This window comes from Chelonoidis abingdonii, chromosome 10, assembly GCF_003597395.2.
Source record: "Chelonoidis abingdonii isolate Lonesome George chromosome 10, CheloAbing_2.0, whole genome shotgun sequence".
NCBI lineage: Eukaryota > Metazoa > Chordata > Testudines > Testudinidae > Chelonoidis > Chelonoidis abingdonii.
The window spans coordinates 44,160,744-44,173,142 of NC_133778.1; the positions used below are offsets into that span (position 1 = coordinate 44,160,744).

Genomic DNA, 12,399 nt, shown 5'->3' on the forward strand with positions numbered 1-12,399 from the left:
CTGATAGTAGTCCTTTAGTTAGGTCTGTATTCACTAAATTTTGGAGCTCCCACCTTCAATCCTTTCTCAAGACATCATAGATTAACAGTATAAAGTAATACTTTGTTTAAACATCACTTGGCAAATCTATTGAATCATTCCAGATTTAATCTATTCAAAACCTCTGACATGTTTGAATTAATCTTCTTCACATCAATATATACAATATGGTTTCTGTAGTTTCTTCGGGCACATCTATTGAAAGGTAGTACTTCCAGAAATATATGTTAAAACACTACAAACAACAATTTCAGTATGGAAATGTTAGTTTCCTAAATATTGCATCTCAGTAGGTTTTCTGATTGTAAATGACCATCAGATTGTGTTAGTAATCTGGCATGCTATGGTTAGTATATAGAAAGAATTCAGATAAAAGATAAATTTAAGAAAGTTGGTCAGTTGGTTCTTCGCAGCTCTAAAGCTTTTAAATTAAAGAGATTGGATTATAAATAATGTATTTAAACACTTGAACCTACAGTCTACTTTGCTTTTATTTCAAGAATAATTTGTCATGCACTTCTTTAATATCATTATATTTATGCAAATGTGAAGGAAATTATATTTTTAGAACATGTAAATAGCTGTAAGATTAGATGACTGAAATTAGAAGGCAGACAAAACCTGATTCTCTATACTTCAAAAATTACTATGTATTAAACAGGACATTTTATATGACAATCACATGATAAACATTAAAATGGGTTGTTCTAGAATGATAGTTGTTTCCCATCCAAGAAAATCTCCTAATCTTGGTTGGTGAAAGTACTCGACGATCCAGAGGTGCAAGTAAGCGTGGTACGGACTACACGTGCGTACCGGCAAGAGCCAGTACACCGTGCCGGACTGCACCAGCTTCCGTGGCAGGGATTTAAAGGGCTCAGATTCCCATGGCTGCAGGCAGCCCAGAGCCCTTTGAATCCACTCGCGGCTCCAGCGGGCCAGGCTGGTGGGCCGGATTTAAAGGCTCAGAGCTCCCTGCCGCTGCGGGCAACCCAGAGCCCGTTAAATCCCACTTGCGGGCTCTTGGCAACCAGGCTGGGGCCAGATTTAAAGGCTCAGAGCTCCACAGCTGCGGGAGCCCAGGCCCTTTAAATCATGTCCGTGGCTCCAGCAGCCGGGCTGGGCCGGATTTAAAGGCCCAGAGCTCCGTGGCAGCAACCCTCGGGGCCTTAATTTGCTCCTGATCCCCGGGGGCTCCCAGCCACCTCTGCAGCCCGGGGCTCCCAGCCACCTCTGCAGCCCTGGTTGATTTAAAGGCCCTGGACTCCCAGCCACAGCTGGTGCCCAGGGCCTTTTAAATCTGGAGAGGCACCACGTCTTCCGGTTGAGGCCATGCCCCCCTCAGGACTCCGGCAGTACGGTAAATCCTGTAAGTTACTTCACCTCGTCTACATCATATGATTTGATATAGTTATGAGTGGTCCCCAACACAGTGCCTGTGGTTGCCATGGCGCCCGCCAGGGCATTTATGTGCGCCCACCTAGTGCTCAGCAGGGGAAGAAGCCACAGCCCTGCGGTTGCTGGGACAGAGAACTCCAGGGCTGTGGGCACTGGTGCTCTCTGCCCCGGCAAGTCCCAGGGCCATGACTTTCTCTCGACTTCAAGAAGAGAAGCCGCGGCCCCGTGCCTGCCGGCACAGAGAACTCTGGGGCTGCAGGCGCCGGTGTTCTCTGTCCCAGCAGACGCAGGCCCGCCTAGTGCCCAGCAGGGGAGAGATGCCAGGGCCCCTCGCCTGCTGGGGACAGAGTACTCCGGGCTTGCAGGCTGCGCTCTTCTCTCAGCTTTCTCGCTGCACTGCCCAGAACTGCTGCCTCCTCAAAAAAAACCCTCACAATGCTTCACCTCTGCAGAATGGACGAATGCTGCCCCATAGCAGTGCTGACACAGGCACCTGCTTGCTCCACTGGTGCCTGGAGCCGGCCCTGTATGTGAATATCTTCCTGCCACTGATACTGTTGTTTTCGTATGCTTTGCGATTTAGTATTTTTAACACTTTTGCCCAAAATGAATGGTTCAAATAGAGACAACGTACGTATTATTTCAACCCAGGAGTGGAAGAATATTAAATATGATGTTTTTTTGTATTATTTAATGTACAAATACAAAATGAGCCTTGAAAAATTGTTGGCACCCGCCACAACTCTTTCTGAACATATGAATGTGCTACTGATCACAAAAACGGTTGGGGCCACTGGTTATATCATTGCAAAGTGTAAATGTGAAAGGGGGAACAATGTTTAGGAATTTGCCAAGGTGCCAGTAGATTTTAAAGCTGAATCTAACAAACTTGGTTAGTCAATATGAATGGAATTTTAATAGGATATCTCTTTTCCTTGCATCCAGGGAGTGTAAACTTAATTGTTTTTTAATGCTGGATTTCTTTTCAAGTCAACTTTTAACCTTGAACAGTATTTTTCAAATCAGACACTTGCTTAATTTTAACTAGCAATTATTAATTACTTAAAACCCATTAATACACGAATCAATAGTTCACCACTCAAGTGTAGACACACATAATACAGTCTTGTAAGCAATTATCCAGTCTTAGAGTTGGGGCTCAGCAGTTATAGCAAGAAACAATGTAAATTACCATGATTTCTTATTACATTTACTTATGATCATCAATTCTCAGTTCTGTAGTGCCTAGATATTATCACATTTCCAAGGATGCACTTATCTTTAAGGCATTTAAGCATAGCACACTTTTATTTTTCCCTGGCGGTGCTTCACCCACCATTCCACCCAAGCCCTGCCCTTGTCCACCTCTTCCCCCTCGTTGCTAGATCCATTCTTCCTGCCCCACTTTGCTCCGCCCCTGAGGCCCTGCCCTTGCTCTGCCTTATAAAAAAAGTGTGTCTCTCACATGATGTGAACCATTTTATTGTATTTCTTTCCTAGTGTGGTCCTTTCTGGAATAAACAGAGATGGATAGCTTTTCTAATTGTTGAGGGCCAGGAAGGACTCAGTAGTTATTAATCATTCAAGACATATCTATTCTCTCTATATTATATCCTTACAAAAGCTTAATTGGAAATGAAGTTAGTATGTCTAAACTACCTATAATATTAAATGCCATCATAATCCTGTTAACAATCTACATGGGCAGATCCCCACCTGATGTAAATTGTTGATCCTTCTAGACTTGTGAATTAGGCTGTATGAGAGCATATCTTTATAGTGTTATTAATATCTCAACAATAGTGTTATAGGAAGAGTAGCATGTAATTTCTTGGAAAGCATTCTATTGCATAATGTGAAAATAAAATTAGGAGCATTGCTTGTGCGTGTGGAAAAAAAGAGTTTGGCATTACAGAGTTAGGGTGACCATATATTTCCTGAAGGCAAAGTGCGACACCGCACGGGGCCAGCCGAGGGCCTCTCTCTACCCCTACGCATGCAGGGGCTGACCAAGCCCCGTGCCCACTCATGCGTGCCGGCATGAGGCCCTCCCCGAGCCCTGCCTCCCGTGCAGAGTGCATGCCGCCCCCCCACTCACAACATTCCTCCATGTCCCGCTAGGGTCACACCCCATTTTTTTGGCAAAACTGCATTTGTCCGTTTGTTCTTCCCAACCAGTCATCAGAGCAAACGAGACAAATATCCAGGTTTGCCAGTAAAGTTGGGATGGCTGGGAGAGGGTTTAAAAAAGGTACTGTCTCAGCCAAAATGGGAGTATGGTCACTCTAAATAGTTTAAAATTGTTTTAAACCAGAAGCTTAAGTAATTTGTTTCCTGTAAAATTAAATCAAATGAAAAGAAGATGCCGTACTTGTTCTTGTGATGAAGTTTCTATCAGACTATGTATAAGATGTCACTATGATCAATCTTTTAAAGCAACAAATTTTAAACGCTAATAATAAAGTACTAAATAAAATAATTTGACCTTCATTTGATTATTTTAAGATTTGAATTTAAGAATTTTTGTGATCAGCCATTCTAAATTATGCTCATTTGAAGATATGTAGCTGGAATGTAAAATCTGCACAATACTGTAATATTTAAATTTTCCAACTGAATAATAAATTGCCTTTTGATTTTAGGTCTTCACTGGGATCTCACAGCAGAAATGTTCTTGAAGATAATTGCCAAGGATCCTTATATTATTTCCAAGAAGGCTGGAATATTTTTGATAGTTATGTAAACACTTAGTTTGATTGAACTTGGTCTTGCAAATGTGGAAGGACTTTCAGTTCTCGATCATTCAGATTGGTAAATATATTAATAAAACAAAATATATTGCAATTTACAGTTACAGGCTTTGTTGCACAATAATATTTTAATTCAACTTTTGTGTCTTAAAAGATACCTTAAGTCATTATGACCCCTGAGCCAAAAATGTGATCCACTTGTTACGTATCCCTGGCCGTGCAGTGTCCTGTTGTCTTTAATGGGACTCTGCAGGAATCCATACTTAGCATCCAGTGTAGGACTGGGCCTATTTCCAAATTTTTATTGCAAATACTTGCTTCAAGTATTCTACAGTGAAGAAACAAATGGACTTACTGAATATCTTTATTGTGCTCCTACTATATTATCAGAATAGATCTCTTCTTTATGTACACACAGGTAGGTAGTAATCTTGAAGTTCTGTGGATCTGAGAGTAACACTGAACCCTAGATTTTAAGTTGCATGAGGTGTGTCTCTGGGCTTCTACATCCTTGATCCTAGGCTATGCTCTTGAGGTACCAAGTTGTAAAAGTCTGCAGCATTTCATCATTGACAGCAATACTTTTTCACAAATTAATTTGTAAACAACTTTTGTGTCTCCATTAAATCAGTACTAACAATCCCTTTTAATTCTTTTTTTCAGTTACGAGTTTCAAATTGGCAAAATCTTGGCCAACATGAATATGCTGTTAAAGATATTGTATACTCAGTGGGGGCTTTGGGAATTTGACGTTGGTGCTGGCTATCATTGTCTTCATTTTCGCTGTGGTTGGTATGCAGCTGTTTGGTAAAAAACTACAAGGGATGTAGTCTGCAAAATTGCAAGTGATTGTGTACTTCCACGGTGGCACATGCAAGACTTCTTCCACTCTTTCTGATTGTATTCCGAGTGTTGTGTGGAGAATGATAGAGACTATGTGGGACTGATGGAGGTTGCAGGCCAAGCTATGTGCCTACTGTCTTCATGATGGTCATGGTGATTGGAAATTTAGTGGTACGTAATCAAAATGCTTCAAAGATTTATTCTGGAGGAAAAAAATGAGAATTCTGGCCCCATCTCAATAAAGCACTTAAGCATATGATTTCAGTTGAACTACTCATATGCTTAAAATTAAGCTTAAGTGCTTGCTGGATTGGAAACAGAATACGTCCACACCTCTCAGTATCAAAACTCATGATATATAATATAGAGTGAACTTTAGTCACTCTCTTAATTTTGTTTTTACAATTTGCAAATACAGTGTGCTTCAATAATGTTCAGCCTGTGCATTTTTTATAAATTATTTATTATGTGTGTCTGTCACGTAAAACACATGATACAGTTTCTGTTCTCTGATGGAGAAGTGAAACTTTTTAAAAGGATGATGAAGAACAACAAACTTCCTGTCTGAATTTTGAATAAATTTTTTTTGTGCAGTATTGTAAACTTTCAGATTCAAAAGCATTTTTCTCAAATACTTGCCAGTTGTTTGACTATTGTGATTAGTGAATATAGGCCCTATGAATCATAGCAAACCGTATTTAGTTCTTTTCATTTGTCATAGTTTTGTGAATCATTTTTTCTACTATCTGATTTGCCCTTCAAATTATCATGAATTATAAAGTATCAGAGGGGTAGCTGTGTTAGTCTAGATCTGTAAAAAAGCAACAAAGAGTCCTGTGGCACCTTATAGACCAGGGGTAGGCAACCTATGGCACTCGTGCGGAAGGCGCACGTGAGCTGATTTTCAGTGGCACTCACTGTCATAGTATAATTCCTCAATCTGAACCTTAGAGTTCAAATATGAGGTACTAGCATAAATTCCTCTAAGCTTATTTACAGCTTAGATCTGATAGCACTGCCACCAGCCAAAAATTTCCAGTATTTGGCTCACTCTGGTCTCCCCAAACCTTCCCTGGGGGACCCCAAGACTCATATGCCCTGAGTCTCACCACAAAGGGAAATAACCCCCCTCCCCTTGTCTTCTCTTTACTCCTTCCCAGGCTTCCCCTCCCTGGATGGCCCAGGACGATCACCCTATTTCAATTCCTTGAAATGCAAACCAGCGAGATCAGGTTTCTCTCACCCTCACTCAGAGTCCCTGCAAATGCAAGCTTTGTAACTCTAACCCAAAGAGATTTTCTCTTCCCCCGTCTTTTTTCCTTCCCACCAATTCCCTGGTGAGCTGCAGAATCCAATCCCTTGACCCAACTAGGAAAAAATTCAAACAGGTCATAAAAAGAAAGCTTTATATAAAAAAAAAGAAAAGACATAAAATGGTCTCTGTATCAAAGTGACAATATACAGGGTTAATGGCTTAAAAGAAAAATGAATAAACAGCCTTATCCAAAAGAAATATCAATTTAAAACATTCCATGGCAACTTACACACATGTAAATACAAAAACAATATAAAAACCTATATTGTCTTATACCTGTACTTACAACTGGGAAACAGAAAGATTAGAAAGCCTGAAGGTAGAGAGCATCCTCTCCAGAGTCGAGAGACACTAGAGACACAGACAAAAGACACACACCCAAAAATTCCCTCCCTGAGCTTTGAAAATCCGGTTTCCTGATTGGTCCTCTGGTCAGGTGTTTAGGTTCCCTTGTTAACCCTTTACAGGTAAAAGAAAAATTAACCCTTAGCTATCTGTTTATGACACTCACACTGCCTTGGTCCTCCGCACGGCTCTGGGGGCTCTGCATTTTAATTTAATTTGAAATGAAGCTTTCTTAAACATTTTAAACCTTATTTACTTTACATTACAACAATAGTTTAGGATATATTAAGACTTATAGAAAGACCTTCTAAAAAGGTTAAAATGTATTACTGGCACGCAAAACCTTAATCAGAGTGAATAAATGAAGACTTGGCACACCACTGCTGAAAGGTTTCTGACCTCTGTTATAGACTAACAGATGTATTGGAGTATAAGCTTTTGTGGTGTGAATTCTCACTTTGTCACACACCTTTTTCTAATGCAAGTGTTTAGTGTAAGTTTATTAAAGATATAACACTCCATTCATGTGAAAACACAGTTCTTGGGTTGTTTGGGTTTTGTTGTTGTTTGAAACTTTGGTCCTTTAGACACATGCAGGGCCGGTGCTTACCATTTAGGCAGTCTAGGCAATCGCCTAGGGTGCCAGGATTATTCAGGGGGCGGCATTTGTGCTTGTGGGGGTGGCAGGCAGCTCCGGTTGACCTGCCATAAGCATGTCTGCGGAGAGTCCGTTGATCCGGGCTCGGTGGAGCTGCCACAGTCATGCCTGTGGATGGTCGGCTGCTAGTGTGGCTTCCTGTGGACCGCCCGCAGGCACGACTGCGGCAGCTCCACCGGATCCGCGACCAACGGACCCTCTGCAGGATCAGCGGGGGCAGCGAAATAGCGTGGCACCGAGGCATGAGAACCCTGGCACCGGTCTGGACACATGCTTCATATAGCTTTAGAAAGTATTCTAGCAAGAAATTATTTCCACTTAGATAAATCTAAGAATTTCTTTTCTATCCTGTTCCAGGTTCTGAACTATTTGGCCTTGCTACTGAGCTCATTTAGTGCAAGCAACCTTGCTGCCACCGATGATGATAATGAAATGAATAATCTGCCAGATTGCTGTAGCAAGATTGAGAAGGGAATAGATTATGTGAAAAGAAAAGTTCGTGAAATTCATCGAAAAAAAAATCTTCGTTAAAAAACAAAAAGCTTTAAATGAATATCAAGCCAACTGAAGAACAAAACAAAAAAGACAGCTGCATTTCTAATCATCTAACAGTGGAAATAAAAAGACCTTGATTATCTTAAAGATGGCAATGGAACTAGTGGCATAGGCACAGGCAGCAGCGTGGAAAAATATATCATTGATGAAAGTGATTACATGTCGTTCATAAACAACCAAGCCTCACTGTAACAGGACCGATTGCTGTTGGAGAATCAGATTTTGAAAATTAAATACAGAGATTTTAGCAGTGAGTCGATCTGGAAGAAGCAAAGAGTATTTAAAATACTGCTTATATACTTATTTTTTTAATATTGTGATAATTTCTGTTTTCTTTTCAGCATGAACTAGTGCAGGGATTGTCATAAATAGATAGCTAAGGGTTAATGTTTCTTTTACCTGTAAAGGGTTAACAAAGGGAACCAACACCTGACAGAGGACCAATCAGGAAACTGGATTTTTCAAAGTCAGGGAGGGAATTTTTGGGGTCTGAGTCTTTTTTGTCCGTTTCTCTCAGCTATGAGAAGGTTCTTTCTATCTTCTAATCTTCTGTTTCCAAATTGTAAGTACAGGTAGAAAAACAATATAGGCTTTTATGTTGTTTTGGTTGTATTTACATGTGTGTAGCTTGCTGAATGTTTCAAATTGGATATCTTTTTGAATCAGACTGTTTTATTCATATTTTTCTTATAAGCAATAGCCCTGTATTGTCGTCTTATACAGAGATAATTTGATGTTCTTTTTCTTTCTTTTTTTTATATTAAAGCTTTGTTTTTAAGACTTGTTTGAGTTTTTTCTCTCCTGGGTAGGTTACAGGAACATAAGGAGAGGGGAATTCTCTTTGTGTAGATCTACGGAAGGTTAAGCTCTGCACAACAGGGAATTGGTGGGAGGGAAGAGAGAGAATCATTTCTGTTTCCTTGTATTTGGGGTTTTGTCTCTTTGTGGAATAGAGGAGACATGCTCTTGGTATTTGTTGATGTAAAAGATTGCATCAGTACTCTCAGGTTAGCCAGAGAGGAAAGTCTGGGTGGGAGAGGAGGGGGAAGCGAAAGGGAAGTGGGTTATTTCCCTTTGCGGTAAGACTCAGGGCTTCTGGGTCTTGGGGTCCCTCCAGGGAAGGTTTTGGGGAGACCAGAGGGGGCCAAAACCCTGGAATTTTTGGATGGTGGCAGCGAGATCAAAGCTAAGCTGGTAATTAAGCTTAGAAGGGTTCATGCTAGGCACCCAGATTTCTGGACACTAAGGTCCAGATTTGGGAGTTAGGCTTATGATATTTTTTAATATTGTGATAATTTTTCTGTTTTTCTTTCAACATGAACTAGTGCAGGGATGAACTGGGCCCAAAGAATAGATACATCTTGCATGAAAAAATGTTCTTTTTAGCTTTCTGAATGATCAGCTTTGTAGACCAAGAGTCTAATAAAATGGTGTTTAAGTTCAGGTTATCTGATGTACTACAAAACCATTTAGTTGTTAAAACTGAAAAATAAAGCCAATGGAAGAACACAAGATACCATGAATATTTTTTACAAAGTAGAGAATCGAATACTAGAATTGCAATATAGTCAAACACAACAGCCTGGATTTGCTCTACTATTTTGACCCAAATGTCATCATTTTTAATAAATAAATAAACAAACCACAATAAGTGAACAAATGAGAAAACACATAGGATTGAATTCTGGCCATACTGATGTCAATGGGAGTTTTGTCGTTCATTTCAATGGATCAGGATTTCATCCATAATCTTACAGGAGAGGGTGTCCATAGCCAATCATCTGAACCAGAGATAACAAATTGCTGACCTAAAGAACATGAAGGTATTCCTTAAGTTATCTGAGACAGTCCAGCCCACCAAGACTATGTTTGTACGATAGTCTTTGAAACTCTATCTCATAAAGCAGTTTAGAGCAGTCCCTGGGACTACTCCGACAATCTCTACTGGTGACGATATTGTCACCATTTCCCAGTTAATACTTGAGGTATTAATAACCATCTACCATTTTGCTGTTAAAGATGGAACAATTTAAATAGTGGCCAAATTTAAGTAAAACTATTCCTCCCAGCATCACGCATGCCTCTGCACAATGTACCTAGATGCAATATAAGAGGTCGCAGGAGGAGCATTTCCTTACTGAACCCACAGATGTTTGATTTGTGGCTAAAGCATGAGATCTAATGACCTTTCTCATTAGTTTATCTTCTTAGCTAACTTGAAAGCAAGCAGGCTGTCATAAGTGAAAATGAACAACCCTTGAAAGGCTATGGAATGACATTCAAACTACTTTTGATCTGTGAAACTGATAAATCCTGGATTTGTACAACAGTATAACACAAAAAGAAGAATTGTAAAAACTATATAAAGTACAGTAAATAATGCAAAGTTCAACAAGCAACTGGAATCTGTCTTTTATAGTTCTCTGTATAATCCTTTCTCATAGTAACAACATGAATGAGGCAGAACATCAGGAGTGTATTGGCTCCTTGCTTCCTGCTTCCTCATCTCATACACCAGAGCGCTTTTAAGCTAAGGTCCCAATCCAGTAAACAGTTATGTATGTGCTTACCTTTATTACCCTGATTAGCTCAGTTGATTTCAATGGGATTATTCTCTGTTATAAAATTAAGCAAGTGCATATGGGTTTACAGGATCAGGGCATAAGGCCTGTTTCTGCAAACATGGTAGTAAACACTAGACTTGGTAGTAACAGTTTGCAGGATCTATCCCAGAAAAGGAAAATAAATTACATTTTCTAAAGATATCACCTGTGCAGGATTCTCACTCCTGGATCTTGTGCCTCCGGTGAAAGTCATTCAGGAAACTCCCCCAACTTAAAGATTTTGGCCCTCTGGGGCACTGTAGGCCAGTTTGAGGGTTTTGCTAATGGAACACTGATGTCCCAGCACACAAGTTTTTCCTGGTGTGTTGGTGCCTCAAAGACACATTCTTCCAATCAATGCCCTCTGGTTGCTTTGCACTGTAAGATGAGCAGAGGTGTAATTCAGTGCCTTAACAACTCAGGGCATTTCCAGGTATTTCAGCAGCATCTCCTTGAATGCATGGTCACACATTCCAGGGTTCTCTGGTCTCTTTTTTGGCAAGTCTCTCAGAGCAGTTCATGTTTGCTGACACAGTTCAACACAATTGCATTAACTTTCCTCTTATACAAGATGAAGGGAAGCTACCTCCAAGGATGTGCTGCTGAGGGATGTGTATGATGCAGGAATAATATTGAATTGTGGTGCTAAATTTTCCCTTCTTGAGAACTGACATAGGGAGGCAACAGGGCACAGAACTTTGTCTCATCATGTATCAGGGGGCTTCCCTCCTTGCCAGCACGACTGAATGATACTTTTGCATCCACTTTCTTTCCCCTCTCAGGTATGTGAGCTCTAGGGTGGATCCAGAATTTTCTGGATATCAAATTTTTCTTTCTGTGCCACCGTTCAATTAAAAAGCGACAAAGAGTCCTGTGGCAGCTTATAGACTAACAGAAGTATTGGAGCATAAGCTTTCGTGGGTGAATACATCTGACGAAGTGGGTATTCACCCACGAAAGCTTATGCTCCAAAACGTCTGTTAGTCTATAAGGTGCCACAGGACACTTTGTCGCTTTTTACAGATCCAGACTAACACGGCTACCTCTCTGATAACTTTAATTGCAGGTATCTTTATCTCTATACTTTTGTAGCTAAAAGTGGTGGTCTATGCCTTATGAGTGGTTTCTGGCTTTTAGAGTGTCATAAATTTTGGAAATCCCCTAGAACTATGCAGGGGATCAGTGAGATTAATGTCATGTTCCTTCTTGGTTTTGCAAATCTGGGTTTCTTTATTTTAGGCAGAAGAATTTAAACTGTGCTTTAGCCAGTAGGTTCAATAGACAGAGGCAGGTACAGTTTCAGCCTCCTTCCAGCCAGGGGCACATGTTCTACTGCTGAGCAGACAGGAGGCAGCAGCTGTGACTCCTTCTGCCTCCATCCCTCGATCCTTTCCCTTCCCCGTACCAACTCTGAGAGTCTGCACAGCAGGAGGAGTGTGGGACCAGGAAGGAGCAACACCATTTTTCCTTCCCCTTTGTGGCAAGCAGACAGCTATAAGAGGGAGTCACACACAAGAGGGAAGACCATTTTTGATGGAGACAGGCACAAGATAAATGACTGTGTGGAGGGAGGATATCTATGTGGGGGACTGGTGCCACTTAGAGAAAAGCATGGGGAGTGACAGCCATGGGAAGGACAGGTATGGATACGGGGGATGGAGCTGGCTATGAAGAGGTGAAGCTAGGGGAGTACAACTGAGGAAAGTGGGACCTAGGTGCAGGGCCGGTGCAAACATTTAGGCGAACTAGGCGGTTGCCTAGGGCGCCAAGATTTGGGGGCGCCAAAAAGCAGCGCCCCCCCCCCAAATTTTTTAAATGGTTGCAGCAGCCGCTGCGTAGTCTGAGCTGCTGGCGGCAGCAGCTGCCTGCAGTCCAGCAGCTTAGGGCGCCCCC

General features: G+C 41.1%; 1 protein-coding gene across 6 annotated transcripts in view; it reads left to right on the forward strand.

Moving 5' to 3' along the window:
• The window catches only part of LOC116819303 (sodium channel protein type 1 subunit alpha), a 198,241-nt gene that overhangs the window by 121,976 nt on the left and 63,866 nt on the right, over positions 1-12,399 (forward strand). The gene's annotated exons all lie outside the window — the stretch shown is intronic.